Below are 19,889 nucleotides of genomic sequence, written 5' to 3' on the forward strand. Positions count from 1 at the left end.
TGTGATTAGTGTGTAATGGTTAATAAAGCATATACGCTTTTGAAGCTAAATCTTTTAATGTAGCCCTGTATTTTACCTTTCTAGCACATTGCAGTTCAGACCAGCCACATTGCAACACTCTGTGGCCATGTCAGAGGCATTTGAACCAGAGCAACTGCATCTGGAACAGGTGCTGGGTAAAATGGGGCTGAGACCTACAGGACTGTATTTCCATGAGGTCAGGCATTCTAAGTCACAGGATAAATAGGAGATTGGCACAAGATACAGTTCACAAAGACCTTGCTGATAAAACAGTTTGCAGTAAAGAAGCCACAAAAATCCACCAAAACCAGATGTGAACAAAAGGGACCTTTGATTGTCCTCACGGATCGTTACATGCTAATTATAATGCATTCGCATGTGAAAGACATTTCAACCAGTTATGTTTTGTTATTGTCATGTTTACCATGACAGTTAACGAATGCCATGGCAACATCAGAAACTTACCTTACATGGTCTAAAAAGAAGAGAAACACTCAGTTCTGGGAATCGCCCATCCCTTTCTTGTAAAACTCATGAATAATCCACTCCTTGGTTAGCATATAATCAAGAAATAACTGTAAGTATTTTTAGTTGAGCAGCCCACACTGCTGCTCTGCCTATAGAGTAGCTATTCTTTTATTCCTTTACTTTCCTAATAAATTTACTTTTATTTTGCATTGCAGACTTGCCCAAAATTCTTTCTTTTCTTTTTTTTTTTCCTTTGAGACAGAGTCCTGCTCTGTTGCCCAGGGTGGATGGAGTGCAGTGGCACCATCTCAGCTCATTGCAACTTCTGCCTTCTGGGTTCAAGAGATTCCCCTGCCTCAGCCTCTGGATTAGCTGGGATTACAGGCACACACCACTATGCCCGGCTAATTTTTGCATTTTTAGTAGAAATGGGGGTTTCACCATGTTGGCCAGGCTAGTCTCGAACTCCTGACCTCAAGTGATCTCCTGCCTCTGCCTCCCAAATTGCCTCGGTTACAGGTATGAGCCAGCACCCACGGCTCTGAATTATTTCTTGTATGAGATCCAAGAACCCCCACTCTTCGGTTCTGAATTGGGACCATTTCTGGAAGCTTCTTTTCAGTGAATCACAAAGGGATGATACTAAGGAAACCACCAACCCACAGGAAATAGATTGAATCACCAACTGACTAACGTTTTGTAAGTGGTGGCATACCGGGGTATGGAATGGGATTGGGTTAGTAGCCCAATTTAGGGGAGTTAGAGTGTCTCCTAAAACAATTAAGATAAAAGGTCCCCTTTAATAAAAGGCAAGAACACTTGACAAAACTTGTGGTTGAGGTGCAACTTCAAAAGGTTAGAGTCTTTCCTAAAATTTATGGGGTTAGAGGTCCCTCTCAGTAAAGTCCCTCTGAGCTAAGATTTGGCATTATGGAATGTTAACCACTATTGTCTTTGTTTGTTTGTTTTGAGACGGAGTCTCACTCTTGTTGCCCAGGCCGGAGTGCAATTCAACATCCCGGCTCACTGCAACCTCTGCCTCGCAGGTTCAAGCGATTCTCCTGCCTCAGCCTCCCGAGTAGCTGGGATTACAGGAGCCCACCAGCGCACCCAGCTAATTTTTGTATTTTTAGTAGAGATGGGGTTTCACCATGTTGGCCAGGCTGGTCTTGAACTCCTGACCTCAGGTCATTCACCCACCTCCGCCTCCCAAAGTGCTGGGATTACAGGTGTGAGCCACTGCACCCGATCATAAAAAAATCATAATTTTTATGATTATAAAATAATAATAATTTTTATGATTATAAAATAATCATAATTAAGATTATTTTCTTTATTATGCCTACATCGGGATTATTTAGTTGCTCTTTTCAAGTATTTCTGTGGATTAAAGTTATGTTTTTTGACATCTTTTCTTTTTTCTTAATATAGAAATATATCACTGTAAACTTCTGATTTAGAACTATTTTGTGGGGTTTTTTTTTTTTTTTTTGGTATCCCAGGGGTTATTGTATGTTATATTTCTATTTTCTTTTTTCTCATTATACTTTCTGATTTCCCTTTGCTTTTTCTCTTTGACCTATTCGTTGTCCAGGAACATGTTTGCTGTTCACATATTGGTGAGTTTTTAAATGTTTCTTTGGCTATTGCTTTCTACTTTTATTAAATTGTAATTTAAAAAGTTGATATAGCTCGGTGCAATGGCTCACGCCTGTAGTCCCAGCATTTTGGGAGGCCGAGGTGAGTGGATTACCTGAGGTCAGGAGTTTGAGACCTGACCAACATGGTAAAACCCCATCTTTACTGAAAATAAAAAATTAGCTGGGCATGGTGGTGCATGCCTGTAATCTCAGTTACTTGGGAGGCTGAGGTAGAAAAATCACTTGAACCCAGACGGCGGAGGTTGCAGTGAGCTGACATCATGCAATTGCATTCCAGCCTGGGCAACAAGAGTGAAACTTCATCTTAAAAAGAAAAAATGGACAAATGATTAAACTAAATTTTAATTAAAAAAAGATATACAAATTGGAAGAAACATTTGAAAGGTTGCACATAATTAATAAATTATAGAAAAATGAAAAACAAAATCACAATACAAAACAAAATTCCCTTATATCAATTAGAATGGCCACTCTGAATTTTTCAAAAACACCAACTATGTTGATGATGTAAAGAAATAGAAACCTATGTAAGTTGTTGGTGAGAAAAAAGGTGCAGCCATCATAAAAAACATCATGAATGTTCGTCAAATAATTAAAAATGAAATTATCATATGATATAGCAATTCCATCTATGAATCTATATATAAAGTATGCAACACAGTAAAATGAAGACATAAGCGGTACCCTGCTTGCATATCCCCCCACAGCAAGTCTCATAACCCAGCCTCTAAATAAATAAATATGTGGATAAAAATTTAAAAATAAAAAAATTTGGTAAAAAATCTTTAAACTATATTTCAAAGCTATAGTAATAAAAACAGAATGGCAAGTGCAGAAAAGTGGACAACCACCAATGAAACTGAAACTACTATTCTCACATATTTTGGACATGATGCAAAAAAAGAATTTTAAAAATAGTTTAACATAGAGTTTCTAAAAAATATGCAGATATTTGTATGTCCCCAAAAGCAATAGCAAAGCAGTCAGTTTGTGCAGTCCTTGGTAAGCCATAAAGAAAACTTTGGCTCACACTGAACTTGAAGGAAGATTACTGAAGAGAAAATAGAATCCTTAGAGAATTTAAAAGCATGGGGCAGAAGGTGTCCCTATGTGAGAGCAAAAGAATAAAATGACTCGGGCTTCCCAGAAACTTTCCATCAAAGCACAGCTCCCCAGACCACATTTTAAAGACTGGCTGCCTCCCTGATTTGTGTACCTTTCATCTGTGTCATCTGCTTCATTCACTCTCACCTACCTGGGTGTTTGGCTACCATCTCAATTCTCTTTATATTACAGGGCTCCTACACGGCTCCAGGCAAGTGATCAAGTCTGGCTTAGAGACAGCCATACCTGTTTAATTAAGAAAAAAAAGTAACACAAATTTACTGAATTCTTTAATTACCAACCTAATATTATGCTTAGTAGAGAGGATATAATAGAAAATTCTAAAAATGTAATATTGGTTCATAACAAAGCTTTCTACATATTTAGAAAATATTTTAAATTTGTAGGTCCTTAATTTCATTACTCAGTACTACTGAATCAAACGTTGGTGGTGGAAACTGAATTCTAAGGTGTGGGCAACAGTATTTTATGCCACGACGTTTTTGGAATTGCCACTAACCTAGAGCAAAAGATACATAAGCTCAGGAAAGGGAAAAGTTCAGGTCAAGATAAAACATCTTAAAGAATTTGTTCTACACAAGTGAATCCCCAAGATTTTCTTAAAATCTGAGAGCTAAAATTTCATGCAAAGCAGAAATTACCAAAAAAATCTTAGAAAAGAGAGAAAGGACATTTTCAGGGTATATTAGAAATTGTGTATTGAAGTTTTCCTCACCCAGGGAGACCAGGTTTCTGTAGTTCTCTGACATCACATTTCTATATAAATTCTGCTGAGCATGATCCAGGCATTGCCACTCCGCCAGAAAGCATTCTATGGCTACATCTCTGAATGTCAGCAGTCCTAGAAAACACACACACACACACTCACACACGAAAAACGCTAATGAACACACAAATACAATGTGGCCATAGGCAGAGATTTTTATGTTACTCAAGTTAAAAAACAGAGTGAAGAGAAGTGGTTCTGACTTATAAGAGTGACTAAAATTATTCAATAAGATAATTTTTAATGCTGCAGTATTCTCTAACTCTGAGAAAAGAGGATAGCATAACATCCACAATAGTACTGTGGATATGATACCTTTCTGGATGATAAATTATAAAATTAAGAACATCAACATGGACATGTCTATTTTTGTCTTTTCTTTTCTTTCTTTCTTTTTTTTTAGACGGAGACTCGCTCTCTTGCCCAGGAGTGCAGTGGTGTGATCTTGGCTCAGTGCAACCTCCACCTCCTGGGTTCAATCGATTCTCCCGCCTCAGCCTCCCAAGTACCTGGGACTACAGGCATAGCCACCATGCCTGGCTAATTTTTGCATTTTTAGTAGAGACGGGGTTTCTCCATGTTGGCCAGGCAGGTCTTGAACTCCTAACATGAGGTAATCCACCTGCCTCGGCCTCCCAAAATGCTGGGATTGCAGGCATGAGCCACCTCACCCAGCAGAACATATCTATTTTTGAGCATTATATTTACATCATGCAGAATAAGTTGTGTATATTTCTCAGATATAACAGTCATGATGAGTTGGAAGGTTCCTCTCAAATCTTAATATGTGCAATAAACTAAAGATCTTGTTGTGCAGATTTTGTTTCAGGAGATTTGGGATAAAGTCTGAATTTCTGAGTTTTTAGGAAGCTCACCAATGTTTCTAGCCTAGAAAGCATACGCTGTCTAACATCCAGTAAGTGGCAGAGTCTGAGTTTATCCCAGTTTCTCTTATTTGTAAATAAAGATAAGAGCCTTCATTTTTAAAAGACAAATATATTAAATGAGATGGTTTATGCACTTCAGCTTGTAAATCTCCTATGTGTACTTAATAATTAAGAGAATAAAAATTAACTCTATAGTGGAAAAAAATGTCAGAGACATCTTGAACCAAGTGAGTAAAACTGTTATCAACTGTCCTGGGACACATTTTTATTATCTGCTGGTCCACACAGGACACAACATCATTGCTATAGTATTTCTCTCCTCTCAGAGAAGTAAATTGTAATCTAAATTTAATTATCTATCTATCTATATAATTTTTTTTGAGACTGAGTCTCACTCTGTTGCCCAGGCTGGAGTGCAGTGGTGTGGTCTTGGCTCACTGCAACCTCTGCCTCCTGTCTTCAAGTAATTCTCCTGCCTCAGCCTCCTGAGTAGCTGGGATTACAGGTATGTGCCACCACGCCTGGCTAATTTTTGTATTTTGTTTAGTAGAGACAGAGTTTCTTCATGTTGGCCAGGCTAGTCTCAAACTCTAGACCTCATGTGATCGGCCTGCCTCGGCCTCCCAAAGTGCTAGGATTACAGGCATGAGCCACCGCGACTGGCTTAAATTTAGTTATAAAGAAACATTAGTTTTATGCAAAGTTGAAGGTGCAGATAACTTCCCCGTGCTGTAATTTTTAAAGGTAATTTTAAGTAGTCTTCCTTTAGCACCCTGGAAAGCAAGTATCTTCTGATTTTTTCAGGACTTCCTGGGTAATAAATGCCATCCTGTTTAAATGAGCATTTTCGAAATCCTGTTGTGCATGGAACTAATAGAGCACACAGATGAAACCTCAACAGGACATGTTTCACTTTTCACTAATACCAAAGACAACTGTGTTTCCCCAATAGAAATCTTGAGTATCCACACCTTCTCACGTTCAACAGCTACAATGGGAACATTTTAAATATTACGGGTCGTAAATTTGTGGTGAGAATTCTGCATGGCATACAAGAACCCAAGATCAAGAGAATGTATAGAAGGCTGTGGTATACAGAAAAAAATTATTTTGTTCAGAACCCCTTGACTATCATAAAAATAACAAAGAATAATTGAAACAAACTCATTAGGGATAAACAGCACAAGTAGAGAAGTAAAAATTTGCGTGTTCCAAACACATGGCATTCCAAAAGGCAGAGTAGACATTGTTCCATTTTTCTTTTCTTTTCTTTTTTTTTATTTTTTTTTAGACAGAGTCTGGCTCTGTCACCCAGGCTGGAGTGTAGTGGTGCTATCTTTGCTTGCTGTAACCTCCACCTCACGGGTTCAAGTGATTCTCCTGTCTCAGCCTCCTGAGCAGCTGGGATTACAGGTGCACGCCACTACGCCCGGCTAATTTTTGTATTTTTAGTAGAGACGGGATTTCACCATGTTAGTCAGACTGGTCTCTAACTCCTGACCTCATTATCTGTCTGCCTCAGCCGCCCAAAGTGCTGGGATTACAGGTGTGAGAGACCACGCCCAGCCCCGACACTGCTCTTGATCTGAGACATGCTCACCTGATGAAAAGTGATTTTTTTTTCTCTTCCTCCTCTTTCTCTGAAATGTATTTTCAGATAAGATGCTCTGGACATATCAAACCCACATCTTGAGAATATGCCTTTAAAGCACAATCTATTCACCTGCTACCCCCACACACACCCACGGGCAGAAAGACCGAGACTTGCTGAAAACACCCATTTTTGTTGTGCAATGGGAGAACAATGAGCTTCTCCATAACTATTAAAATATGTTTCTTTTTCCCTGCCCTCCCCTATCAGACACCAGCAATCTTCTTTACAGTAATGGGAGCATGAACTGCGCTGACCTCTTCCTACCAAACGGAAACAGGGCAGGCAGTGCAGCCTTCCTTAGATGCGAAGGTTGAACTAAACTCTCCTGAATGTATCTTGAACCCCTCAAGTGTATAAGTTACTTGGTAATCTCGGCCCTGCTTTATGCAAAGTGATTCTGCAGGATCCAAAAGGGTCCGGGAATGGGCTTTTTCAACAAGTCCCCTGTAAATGCTGATTGTGCTTTCCCAGACACATTATTAGCATTAGCGAGAGAAAGCAGGCACAGCAAAGAGTCCCTTACACCCGCCACGTCTGTCACAATACACATACTTGTGATACAAATAAAGACAACCAATCTCCATCCTGAAATATTATATTTTTTGTTAACTTTTTTAAGTTTACAGGGACAACAGAAGGCAGCAATGTCCGAGTAAATGTGCACTTGGGAAACTTGTACACATGTACTAAAAATTTTTTATTAAGCAGGTACTATGTGCTCTGGAGCATGTCAAAGAACGCTGTGCTGGGAATAACACATTTTGTGATTTAATTTTCCTAGCATCCTGGGAGTTGGTACTAAGTGTTGAATAATTTTTAGCATTTAGATTAAGAGCGCAGCATTTTCATTTCTTCTTATGTTTCTCTATCATTAATTTAAAAAAGAAAATGTATAGAATAATAATCCAAAAAATATGAAATGATACAATTACATAAAAATTGAATAATCAGCTTCCAAATGGCTATTTTGTAAATAATCAAATTAAGCCAGAAATAAAGAAAATTTTGAAACTAATTAGACCTGAATAACAACATACCAGAATCCCTGGGTCACAGCTTAGGCAGTGTTAAGAACACAATATATAACACTAAACATCTACATCAAAAAGTTAGAAAGATCTTAATTTAAAAATCTAATGTTACAATTAAAAGAATTCCAAAAGTAAGAGCAAACCAACTTCAAAACTCACAAAAGACAAGAAATAACCAAAATCAGAGCTGAAATGAAGAAAGTTGAAACATAAACCACTATTTATAAATAGTTAAATAAGTATTTATAAATCACTATAGTTAAATAAGTATTTATAAATCACTATTTATAAATAAATAAGTATTTATAAATCACTATTTATAAATAAATATTTATAAATCACTATAGTTAAATAAGTATTTATAAATCACTATAAATAAATATTTGCAAATCACTATTTATAAATAGTTAAATAAGTATTTACAAATCACTATTTATAAATAGTTAAATAAGTATTTACAAATCACTATTTATAAATAGTTAAATAAGTATTTATAAATCACTATAAAAAGTTCAACGGGCCGGGCACGGTGGCTCACACCTGTAATCCCAGCACTTTGGGAGGCTGAGGCGGGCGGATCACAAGGTCAGGAGTTCCAAGCCAGCCTGGCCAACATGGTGAAACCTCGCCTCTACTAAAACTACAAAAATTAGCCGGGTCTGGTGGTGGGCTCCTGTAATTCCAGCTACTCGGGAGGCTGAGGCAAAAGAATCGCTTGAATCTGGAAGGTGAAGGTTGCAATGAGCTGAGATCGTGCCACTGCACTCCAGTCTGGGTGAAAAGAGTGAAACTCCATGTCAAAAAATAACAATAAATAAATAAATAAATAAATAAATAAATAAATAAATAAATAAAAACAAGTTCAACGAAACCAGAAGTTGATTCTGGTAAAAGATAAAACACAACACTAATGAAGTAAAAAGAAATAATTCAAATAAACACAGTCAGAAACCACATGCTTGTGAGGTTGTGAAGAATGGAATGCTTATACGCTGCTGGTGAGCGCATAAATTTGTTTAAACATTGAGAAAAGCAGTTTGGCAATTTTTCAAAAACCTGAAAACAGAATTACCATTTGACTTAGCAACCCCACAACTAGGAATATACCCAATAAATGTAAGTTACTCTACCATGAAGACACATGCACACATGTTTTTATTACAGCACTATTCAAAATAGCAAAAACCAGAAATAAACCTGTATGTCTTCAATAGTAGACTGGATAAAGAAAATGTGGTATGTATACACCATGAAATACTATGCAGTTATAAGAAAGAACAGCATCGTGTCCTTTGCAGCAACATAGATGGAACTGAAGACTGTTATTTTTAGAAAACTAGTGCAGGAACAGAAAATCAAATACTGTATGTTGTCACTTACAAGTGGGAGCAAAATAATGAGAACACATGGACACAGATAAGAGAAAAACAGACACTGAGGCCTAGTTCAAGGTGGAGGGTCAGAGGATGAAGAAAATCAGAAAACAAATCTGTTGGGTACTATGCTTGCTACCTGAGTGATAAAATAATCTGTACACATAAGCTTCATGATATGATTTTACCTATATAACAAACTTGCACACGTACTCCTGAACCTAAAATAAAAGGTAAAAGAAAAAAAATTTGGCTGGGCACGGTGGCTCACGCCTGTAATCCCAGCACTTTGGGAGGTCGAGGCGGGCAGATCACCTGAGGCCAGGAGTTCAAGACCAGCCTGGCCAACATTGTGAAACCCTGTCTGCACTAAAAATACAAAAATTAGCTGGGCGTGGTGGCACGCACCTGTAATCCCAGCTACTCAAGAGGCTGAGGCAGGAGAATCACTTGAACCCAGGAGGCGGAGGTTGCAGTGAGCCAAGATCACACCACTGCACTCTAGCCTGGGTGACAGAGCAAGACTCCGTCTCAAAAAAAAAAAAAAAAAAAAATTCATGGGTGGGAAAGAATGCAAGGTCAGTGGTAGGACTGGCTTATGCTACAGACAGTGGTCCACGTGGATCTATACTCTGATTTAGTCCTGTGTCCATGCAGGCAGATTAGACCATGATCAAGTGGTACAGACCCCTACATTAGTGGAGGAAACAGGTGCTACTGCAGATTCAGTGTCTGGGGTTGGGGATATGCCAGGAAACTTGTAGGCACTTTGGTGGGATTTTGGCAAGAAGCACTAAGAGCGAAAGCGCTGTGGTGGAATGCTTGAGGGTGGTGCCTAGTCCTGGGAGGGGTGTGGACGCATCAGTGTCTAGTGGGTCTGTCTGTGAATGGGTGAGAATCACGTGGTGGCAACTCTGAAAAAAGGAGGTCTGTTATCACAATTCCTTTTAGTCCCCTTTCACCCTGAGAGGAGACCTAGAGTCACAGGACAATGTGCAGTGTGACAGCCTGTGTGCAGGAGAACAGAGCCTCCCCTTACCAGATGCCCAGAGTCCCCCTCCAGGTCAGGCCTCTGTAATATCTCTTTTCTGACACCAAATCTCTGGAGTTTGCTAAACACCAAGCAATTTTTTTTTCTTTTGTAATGGAGTCTCTCACTCTGTCACCCAGGCTGGGGTGCAGTGGCACCATCTCAGCTCACTGCAACCTCCACCTCTCAGGTTCAAGTGATTCTCCTGCCTCAGTCTCCCAAGTAGCTGGGATTACAGGTGCCTGTCACCACGCTCAACTGATTTTTGTATTTTTAGTAGAGACAGCTTTTCACCCTGTTGGCCAGGCTGGCACCAAGAAATTTTTTAACACCAACTTGTTGTCTAACATTTCCATCCTGATACCACCCAGAGTCTGCACGGACATAATTCAGAGCTCAGTGTCACCATATCGCCCTCACTGCACACGCCTGTCACAAATCCCAGGGACCCATCTATGCTTCTCAGCTACTGTCTGTAAATTGGGGACTCCCATAATCTCCCTCAAGTTCAATAATTTGATAGAGATACAGAATTCTGCAAAATCCTGTACTTATGTTAACCAGTTTACTATAAAACATGCAACCAAGAAACAGTGAAATGGAAAAGAAAAGATGTATAAAAAAAGTTTGGGAAAGATGGGGCATATAGATAGTCCTGGTAAATAGCTGTGATTAATAAAATTCTCCAGCCAGGTGCGATGGTTCATGTCTGTAATCCCAGTAGTCTGAGAGGCTGAGGCAGGTGGATCACCTGAAGTCAGGAGTTTGAGACCAACCTGGCCAACGTGGTGAAATCCTATCTCTACTAAAACAACAAAAAATAAGCCAGGCGCAGTGGTGGGCACCTGTAATCCCAGCTATTTTGGAGGCTGAGGCAGGAGAATTGCTTGAATTTGGGAGGTGGAGGTTGCAGTGAGCCGAGATCATGCCACTGCACTCCAGCAAGGATGACAGAGCGAGCCTGTCTCTAAATTAATTAATTAATTTCTCCATCCTTTGTGGTCTTCACCAACAGCTTAAGAGAAATATTTTTTCCTATCATGACTTAGATGGTTTTGTATTTTCTTACTTATCACATAGCCAGATACAGACTCTGCAAATTTTCACCTCTCTCTTATAAAAGAATCAGCTAAATACTTTTCTTCAGTGGTCAAAATATTTTTTAATCAACTTTGCTTAAATTTTTCTCTTCTCTCAGGGCTCCTGACCTTTGAGTACCCTGTCTGAGCCAACATACAACCCCATTTTCTGTCTCTCCTTAAGAACATGCTTCTTCAGGGTAAAACATTCTCTGATCTAGAATCTAATTTTGTCCCCTTCTATCATACCATTCTTACTCCACCTTCTTTCTAAACTTGTTTGCTATTCTCTATGAAAGAAAGTCCTTGTCTGCCTATACGCTGATATCCTTAAAAATCTTATACTTGGCACTTTTTTCTGTTGTTGGGATTCAGAACTTCTTACCTAAATCTGAACTTGTTTTATTTTACAAAGTCTAGAAGCTGCCTCCAAAACAGCAACACCTTTAATTTCAATAAGATCCTCCCAATTACCATCCATTCTAATTCTAACTGCATCTGCCTGTGGGTCCCCAGTTTTTCTGAGCTCTGTTGCTTATCTCAGTAAAACGGCTTCTTCCATGGCTGGGATGAGCAGGTTGGGACATCTGCAGGAGAGACTCCCTAGAAAGAACTGACTAGGTCTTCAATAACCTCCTTTTGCAGGCTCCATATTGCTCTTAGCTTGGAGACACAGGGCTCAGGCTTTAATTTCCAAGTCAGAGATGTTCACTTAGTTTTAGAAACTAAGTGGAAGATAAATCCAGAAAAATTACTGAAACGCAGTGCTTATGGAAGGGAAAAAAATTTTAGGTGCTTACATTTTATAGCTCAATGAGAAAAGCAAAAGTATCTATCTCTTTCAGACAATACACATATCACTAACTTATTTCCATAACAGAATATTCAGTAAACAATTAGTAATATGAACAAACTTCTAGAAGGTGCCCAGTCCCATCTCATAAAGTTTAGCATAAAATTCAGAAATCAAGATAACAGGGCCAGGAGGGTGGCTCATGCCTATAATCCCAACAATTTGAGAGGCACAGGTGGGCGGACCACCTGAGGTCAGGAGTTCGAGACCAGCCTGGCCAGCATGGCAAAACCCCATCTCTACTAAAAATACAAAAATTAGCCAGGCATGATGGTGGGTATCTGTAATCCCAGCTACCCGGGAGGCTGAGTCAGGAGAATCGCTTGAACCCAGGAGTCAGAGGTTGCATTGAACAGAGATCGTGCCACTGTACTCCAGCCTGGGCGACAGAGACTCGGTCTCAAAAATAAAAATAACAGGATGTAGAACAGAGGTATTTACTGTCACATATTAATTTTGCAAAAAGAGAGACTGATGTTTTGACAAATCTGTGTAATTCCCCAGTTATCTACCATATTTTCTTGTGCAAATGTATTCATTTCCTACAGCGATAATGGAAGAGACATTTTTCATATTATTTCCCTTGGTAATATTCCCAAAGCTAAGCTTAGAATACCGTGTGAAATCACGCAGCCAAAAAGTAACACACCTGAGAAAATTTCTACACTCACTCTGAAAAAGAAAAGGGCAAATGAGAATTTTTAACAAATAGATGACTACATTTTTTTTTGTGGAACTCATCTCTTTTATGCCCTTTGTAAATATTTTCTTACATATTGACCTCTACCGATAAAATGTGATTTACAGTTAACTAACTTAAGTCGAAAGAAGTGAAAACATCTTTTCAAGGTGACACACCCAGAGAGTGGCAGTGCTGATTGGAACACAGACATGTCTGACTCATGTGTCAAGCCAAGCCATCCAATCACTGCAGAGTCTCCCACGCGCATCCTGCTCACTGAAATGTTCAGTGACAACCACTCCAGGAGACGCAGCACTGTGCCTTAATGAGTTCCCCAGGTGCAATTACTTTGAGATTCTTGCACCATCTTATTGGGATCAGTTTTCCTTGCCTTCTTGTGAACTAGGCAAGGTGGGGACGCTTTTACAGGACGCTGTAAAATTCTCAAAGGGAGGGATAAGGAAGGAGACCACTACTACTCCTGCTGCCCTCCTTCCCCCACCTTGCCTAGTTCACAAGACAGGAGGAAAGAAAGAAAGAAACAAAAGTAAGATAAATAGCCAGACAACCTTGGCACCACCACCCAGCCCTAGGTGTTAGACAAAGTAATAATAATAACATCAGCCCCTGACCTAAACTACTTGTGTTATCTGTAAATTCCAGACACTGTATGAAAAGAGCATTGTAAAACTTTCTGTTTTGTTAGCTGATGCATGTAGCCCCCAGTCATGTTTCCCACGCTTGCTTGATTTATCATGACCCTTTCACGTGGACCCCTTAAAGTTGTAAGCCTTTAAAAAGGCCAAGTATTTCTCTCGGGGAGCTCGGCTCTTAAGACGCGAGTCTGCGGATGCTCCCGGCCTAATAAAGAACCTCTTCCTTCTTTAATCCGGTGTCTGAGGAGTTTTGTCTGCGGCTTGTCCTGCTACAGATTTAGGGATAGTTTTTTTGTTTTTTTCGGTTTTTTTTTTTTTTTTTTTTTTTTTTTTTTTTTGCCTTCACAAATCTGACAGAATCCAGAGGGCAGAAATTACTTCTGGGTTTTTCCCTCAATACCAGCATCTGATTGGCTGACCAGCAATGTGTCTCCATGAAATGGAAGCTGAGTTGGGTAAAGACAATCCTAATGTCGCAAGGGATTAGCTTTTTACAGGAAAAGTATACTAGGAGATTGCTCACAGCCCCAGGGCATCCATTTGCTCTCCTGAAAGGCTACACTTTATACCGTGTGTTATTCTCAAAAAGAAAATAACTCAGGAGATGATATTCACTAGACACTCCAGCAGACATAGCCGCAGTGGGTATCTTGGTTTATCCACAAGCAGTACTAAGACCCAGGGCCAGGAAAAACCTAAGGTGTGTCTGAAGAAACATTACCCTGTAAGGTTTCCCCCCAAATAACTCAACCTAGACATTATGATAAGATGTCTGTGCATGGAGAAGACAAAAAAAGAGGCACAGAGATTTTTTACAATACAGTGTCAGAGGCTTAATCTATGCTTTCTTTCTTTCTCTTTTTTCTTTCTGAGACAGAGTCTCACTCTGTTGTCCAGGTTGGAGTGCAGTGGCACGATCTCGGCTCACTGCAACCTCCCTCTACTGGGTGCAAGCGATTCTCTTGTCTCAGCCTCCTGAGTAGTTGGGATTACAGGCACCCACCACCACGCCCGCTTAATTTTTTTGTATTTTTTAGTAGAAATGGGGTTTCATCATGTTGCCCAAGTTGATTTCCAACTCCTGACCTCAAGTGATCTGCTCGCCTGGGTCTCACAAAGTGCTAGGATTACAGGCATGAGCCACCGTGCCCAGCCTCTACTTTCTTCTTATGTTAAATATTTACAAACGGGAAACTTTTTTTCCCGTTTGACATTGAATGACACTTTTAAAATGTCATCCAATGCTTTTAAAAATAATAATTAATGTAAGTACTGTGTCTGAAATATACAAGAAAGGACAAATAAATAATAATGTGAGTTAGAAAAAAGTTGGCATTTGGGAATGTCAGAAAAATTGGAAATTTAATACTTTACTGCAAGCCAGAGTTAGTCTGTGAGAAAAGCATGGTTGACTGAAGACCCTACTTAAGACACAGCTGAGGCCGGGCACAGCGGCTCATGCCTGTAATCCCAGCACTTTGGGAGGCCAAGGCGGCCAGATCACCTGAGGTCAGGAATTCAAGACCAGCCTGGCCAACATCGTGAAACCCCTGTCTCTACTAAAAATACAAAACTTCGCCGGCTGTGCTGGTACAGGCCGGTAATCTCAGCTACTCGGGAGGCTGAGGCAAGAGAACCACTTGAACCCGGGAGGCCGAGGTTGTAATGAAGTGAGATCACGCCACTGCACTGGACTGGAGCTCTGGGCGCAGAGAAACACAAAGGACCCACAAAATTACCGAAGCGTCCTGTTCTCTCCAGCTGCATGCCTGATTGGACAGTTTCTAGTCCATGGCCTCTGACTGGATAAGGTTTGAGGCCCCACCCTTCAGGCCCTGAGTAACAGAAAATTTGATCAAACACTGAGCTGAATAAAGCAAAAATAACAGGCTAGGCTGCAGCCTTTACAGCCAAGGCTTCTTCCCTGATCTGAGACAGGCCAACCACAGAGGATATTTGCTTTTAACCTTGTGTATAATGTCATATGCATTTATAAATGATATATAATGTAGTTATTCAGAAATTGAAAAAATAAAAAGACAATTATTTTAAAATTTTGGATTTTGTGACCTTCCTTGCTGTGGATCCTGTGCAGTGATATGGTTTGGTTCTGTGGCACCACCCAAATCTCATCTCAAATTGTAATTCCTGGCCAGGCGCGGTGGCTCACGTCTGTAATCCCAGCACTTTGGGAGGCTGGGGCCGGGGGAGCGGGGAGATCCCTTGAGGCCAGGAGTTCGAGACCAGCCTGGCCAACATAGTAAAACCCTGTCTCTACTAAAATTACAAAAATTAGCCAGGGTGGTGGCGGGCATCTATAGTGTCAGCTACTCGGGAGGTTGAGGCAGAAAAATCACTTGAACCCGGGAGGTGGAGTTTGCAGTGAGCCGAGATCACACCACTGCACTCCAGCCTGGGCGACAGAGGGAGACTCCATCTAAAAAATAAAAATTAAAAAAAAAATTGTAATTTCTACGTGTCAGGGCAGGGACTGGGTGGGAGGTGATTGGATCATTGGGTTGGACTGTCCTCTTGCTGTTCTTGTGATAGTAAGGGAGCTCTCAAGATATCTGATGGTTTAAAAATGTGGCACATCCCCCCTACCCTCCCCATCCCCAGTTCTCTCTTTTTTTCCACCAAGTAAGATGCCTTGCTTTCCCTTCACCTTCCGTCATGGTCATGATTGTAAGTTTCCTGAAGATTCCTCAGCCATGTAGAACTATGACTTAATTAAACCACCTTAAAAAAAACTATGCAGTCTGAGGTATTTGTTTATAGCAGTGTGAAAATGGACTAATACATGAAGGTAGCCTGAGATTTCAAAAAGGAGGCAATCCTCTGCAGTAAAATATGAGCCGCATGTAAATTTTGAATTTTCTATTAGCCAAATAAAGTAAAAAGAAAAAGGTGGGGATGAGTGTAGTGGTTCACACGTGTAATCCCAGTACTTTGAGAGGCCGAGGTGGCAGACCACCTGAGGTGCAGAGTTCAAGACCAGCCTGGCTAACACGGTGAAATCCTGTCTCTACTAAGTACAAAAATTAGCCGGGCATGGTGACAGGCACTTGTAATCCCAGCTACTCTGGAGGTTGATGCAGGAGAATTGCTTGAACCCAGGAGGCAGAGGTTGCAGTGAGCCGAGATCACACCACTGCACTCCAGCCTCATGACAGAGTGACACTGTCTCAAAATAAAAAAGAAGGAAACAGATGGAATAACTGGTAGAATTCATTGTAACAATTTAATCAGCCCAATATGTCCAAATATTATTATTTTAATATGTGATTAGTATTCAATGGTTAATAAAGCATATACATTTTTAAAGCTAAATCTTCCAATGTAACCTTGTATTTTACCTTTCTAGCACATTGCAGTTCAGACCAGCCACATTCCAGCACCCTGTGGCCATGTCAGAAGCGTTTGAACCAGAGCGACTGCATCTCGAATAGGTGTTGGGTAAAATGGGGCTGAGACTTACAGGACTGCGTTTCCATGAGGTCAGGCATTCTAAGTCACAGGACAAATAGGAGGTTGGCTCATGATACAGTTCACAAAGACCTTGCTGATAAAACAGTTTGCAGTAAAGAAACCACAAAAATCCACCAAAACCAAGATGGGAATGAAAGTGACCTCTGATTGTCATCATGGATCGTTGCACACTAATTATAATGCATTATAATGCCTTTCCCACCCTGTCATAGGCAATGCTTGTGTCTCTCTCTCTCTCTCTCTAGAGAGAGAGCGGTAATACGCCAATGGGAGATGGGCTAACTTTCTCTTTTTGGGATCCAGGTTCTAGTATAAAATAGTAGTCTTCATTTGGAGAGGGATCTGTTTGCCTTCATATATATGTATACACACACACACACATATATGTGTATTTCCATTTCTTGTCTTTTCTGTTACTCTGGGCCACCATCTTTCCCAGAGACCACATGTTGAAACTGCTGGTCAGAAGTTCCTGAAACAGGCCTGGCAAAGTGGCTCATGCCTGTAATCCCAGCACTTTGGGAGGCCGAGGCACGCAGATCACCTGAGGTCAGGAGTTCAAGACCAGCCTGACCAACACAGTGAAATCTCATTTCTACTAAAAATACAAAAATTAGCCAGGGTGGTGGTAGGCACCTGTAGTCCCAGCTACTCAGGAGGCTGAGGCAGGGAGAACTGCTTGAACCTGGGAGGCAGAGGTTGCAGTGAGCCAAGATCCCACCACTGCACTCCAGCATGGGAGACAGAGCAAGACTCCCTCTCAAAGATACAAAGAAACAAAAAGGAAGGCCTCGAAACAAACAACAACAAAATGGATGAAGTTTCCCTCTTGTTTTATGTTCTTGGGAGCTTGACCTTGTAGCCATGTGGCAACATGTTCTCTTGGTTTCTACCATCCAGCATACAGAAGCTTTTAAATTTGTGTTCTAGTTAACCCTAAAAATGATCTTGAGCAGTTAAAAACCTTTGCAAGCTCAAAATTGGCTGCTGGAGGCTTCTTCTGGGAGACTCCAATGGAGCCTGCTCAGTGCTGTAGCTCAGTAGCTGGGCTTTGCTGTCTCACAGTGGCAGCCTGAGTTCAGGGTTCAATTTCTGGCTTAGGAAATGAGTCCTTTGTGATTTGATATCTGTGTGAACATTTGTTGATTCTCTTCCCCTCTATGAATCATCTTGAGCTACTTTTAAAGATTCTAGATTTTGTAAAAACTGCTTGCCACCTTTTTGAAAATACCTTGTACACTTATGGTTAGGTCCATAACCTTAGTTAAAGCTCATTGGTTTCAGGAGGCAGAAGTTGTAGTGAGCCGAGTTTGGCCACTGCACTCCAGCCTGGGTGGCAGAGGGAGACTCTGTCTCAAAAAAAAAAAAAAAAAAAAAAAAAAAAAAAAGGAAGCTTATTGGTTTCACCTGGGAGGTTATGTTAGTAAACTTCAAAAGTCAGAAATATTGACACTTTGGCATGGCTTAAGTCAAGTAATAAGAGAATGAAATAAAGTTTTTGCCAGGCACAGTGGCTCACACCTGTAATGCCAGCCCTTTGGGAGGCCAAAGTGAGCAGATCACCTGAGGTTGAAAGTTTGAGACCAGCCTGACCAATATGGAAAAATCTTGTCTCTACTCAAAATACAAAATTAGCCAGGCATGGTGGCGCATACCTTTAATCCTAGTTACTGTTGGCTGAGACAGGAGAATTGCTTGAACCCAAGAGGTGGAGGTTGCAGTGAGCCGAGATCATGCCATTGCACTCCAGCCTGGGCAATAAGAATAAAGCTTCATCTCAAGACAAATAAATAAATAGACAATTTTTTTTTAAAAAGTGCATCATGGTTAAAATTCAGCTTATGTTTGTTTATTTATTTATTTATTTATTTTTCTGAGATAGAGTCTTGCTCTGTCACTCAGGCTGGAGTACAGTAGAGCAATCATGGCTTACTGCAACCTCCGCCTCCTGGGATCAAGCAATGATCCTGCCTCAGCCTCCGGAGTAGCTGGGATTACAGGCGCCCGTGACCACACCCCGCTAATTTTTGTATTTTTGGTAGAGATGGGGTTTCACTATGTTGGCCAGGCTGATCTTGAACTCCTGACCTCAAATGATCTGCCTGTCTTGGCCTCCCAAAGTGCTGGAATTACAGGTGTGAACCACCATGCCTGGCCCAAAAGTTGGCTTAATTAAATGCAGATATTCAAGCTGTAACAACTAGAACTCCTTGGAAAAAACAGAGGAGGTGCCACAATAGGCATTTTGTGGAAATCGTCTGTTTTCCTAATGAAACCCCAGGAACTGGAAGTGGATAGATCCCTCTCAAAGTCTAAGGCTCTGTTCCATTTTGCATTGCATTGTCTGATGGTTTTTACTTTCTGGAATATCAGAAATTACTTCACATTATGAGAGAACTTAGATGTGTAATAACTAAGTAGGAAATATACATTGAGTGATGGCTAATAGCAGCTATGGGGGGATACTTGGCTTTTTGCAAATTTGAATCAGAGAACTGTGCTCTTGGCTCCCTAGAAGCTATGAAAATGTCCCCTCCCCCTAACTGAGAGATAAGATGCCAATGGAAGATGGGCTAATTTTCTCTTTTTGGGATTCAGGTTCTAGTATAAAAATAGTAGTCTTAATTTGGAGGGATCTGTTTTGCCCTCCAGCTGTGCTTACTTACTAGTCTGTAGAAAATGCTTGGTTTTTGTTTTCCTGGCCCTGTTTCTCCGAGGCATCCACCCTGAAGCCAGGGTGGTAATCCAATTCAAAAACTGACAAAGGAAAAATCTTAAAGGTACTTGATCTTCTTCTTCCATCGTGTATTTATAAGTGTTGTTGTGCAATAAGAAAGAGCTTTGAATAATTAGTTTAAAAATAATAAGAGCTTAAATCAAATAATTATCAGAAAAATAGAAACCGTGGTGTGTTTTACTAAAGTCATGTTTCAGTTTACATGACTTTAGTAATCTTTGGGAAATAAAAACAGTTTTACATGCTAGGTATGTAAAAAAAGTAAAATGTGTTTTTGGTAAAAGATTACAAGAAGTCATGGGAATGTGGATTACTTTTGGCCTAAATTATAGAGCTGAAGGTTTAACCAAGTTGTAAAAGGTTTGTCAAAAATTAAA

The sequence above is a fragment of the Chlorocebus sabaeus genome, chromosome 21 (assembly GCF_047675955.1).
Source record: "Chlorocebus sabaeus isolate Y175 chromosome 21, mChlSab1.0.hap1, whole genome shotgun sequence".
NCBI lineage: Eukaryota > Metazoa > Chordata > Mammalia > Primates > Cercopithecidae > Chlorocebus > Chlorocebus sabaeus.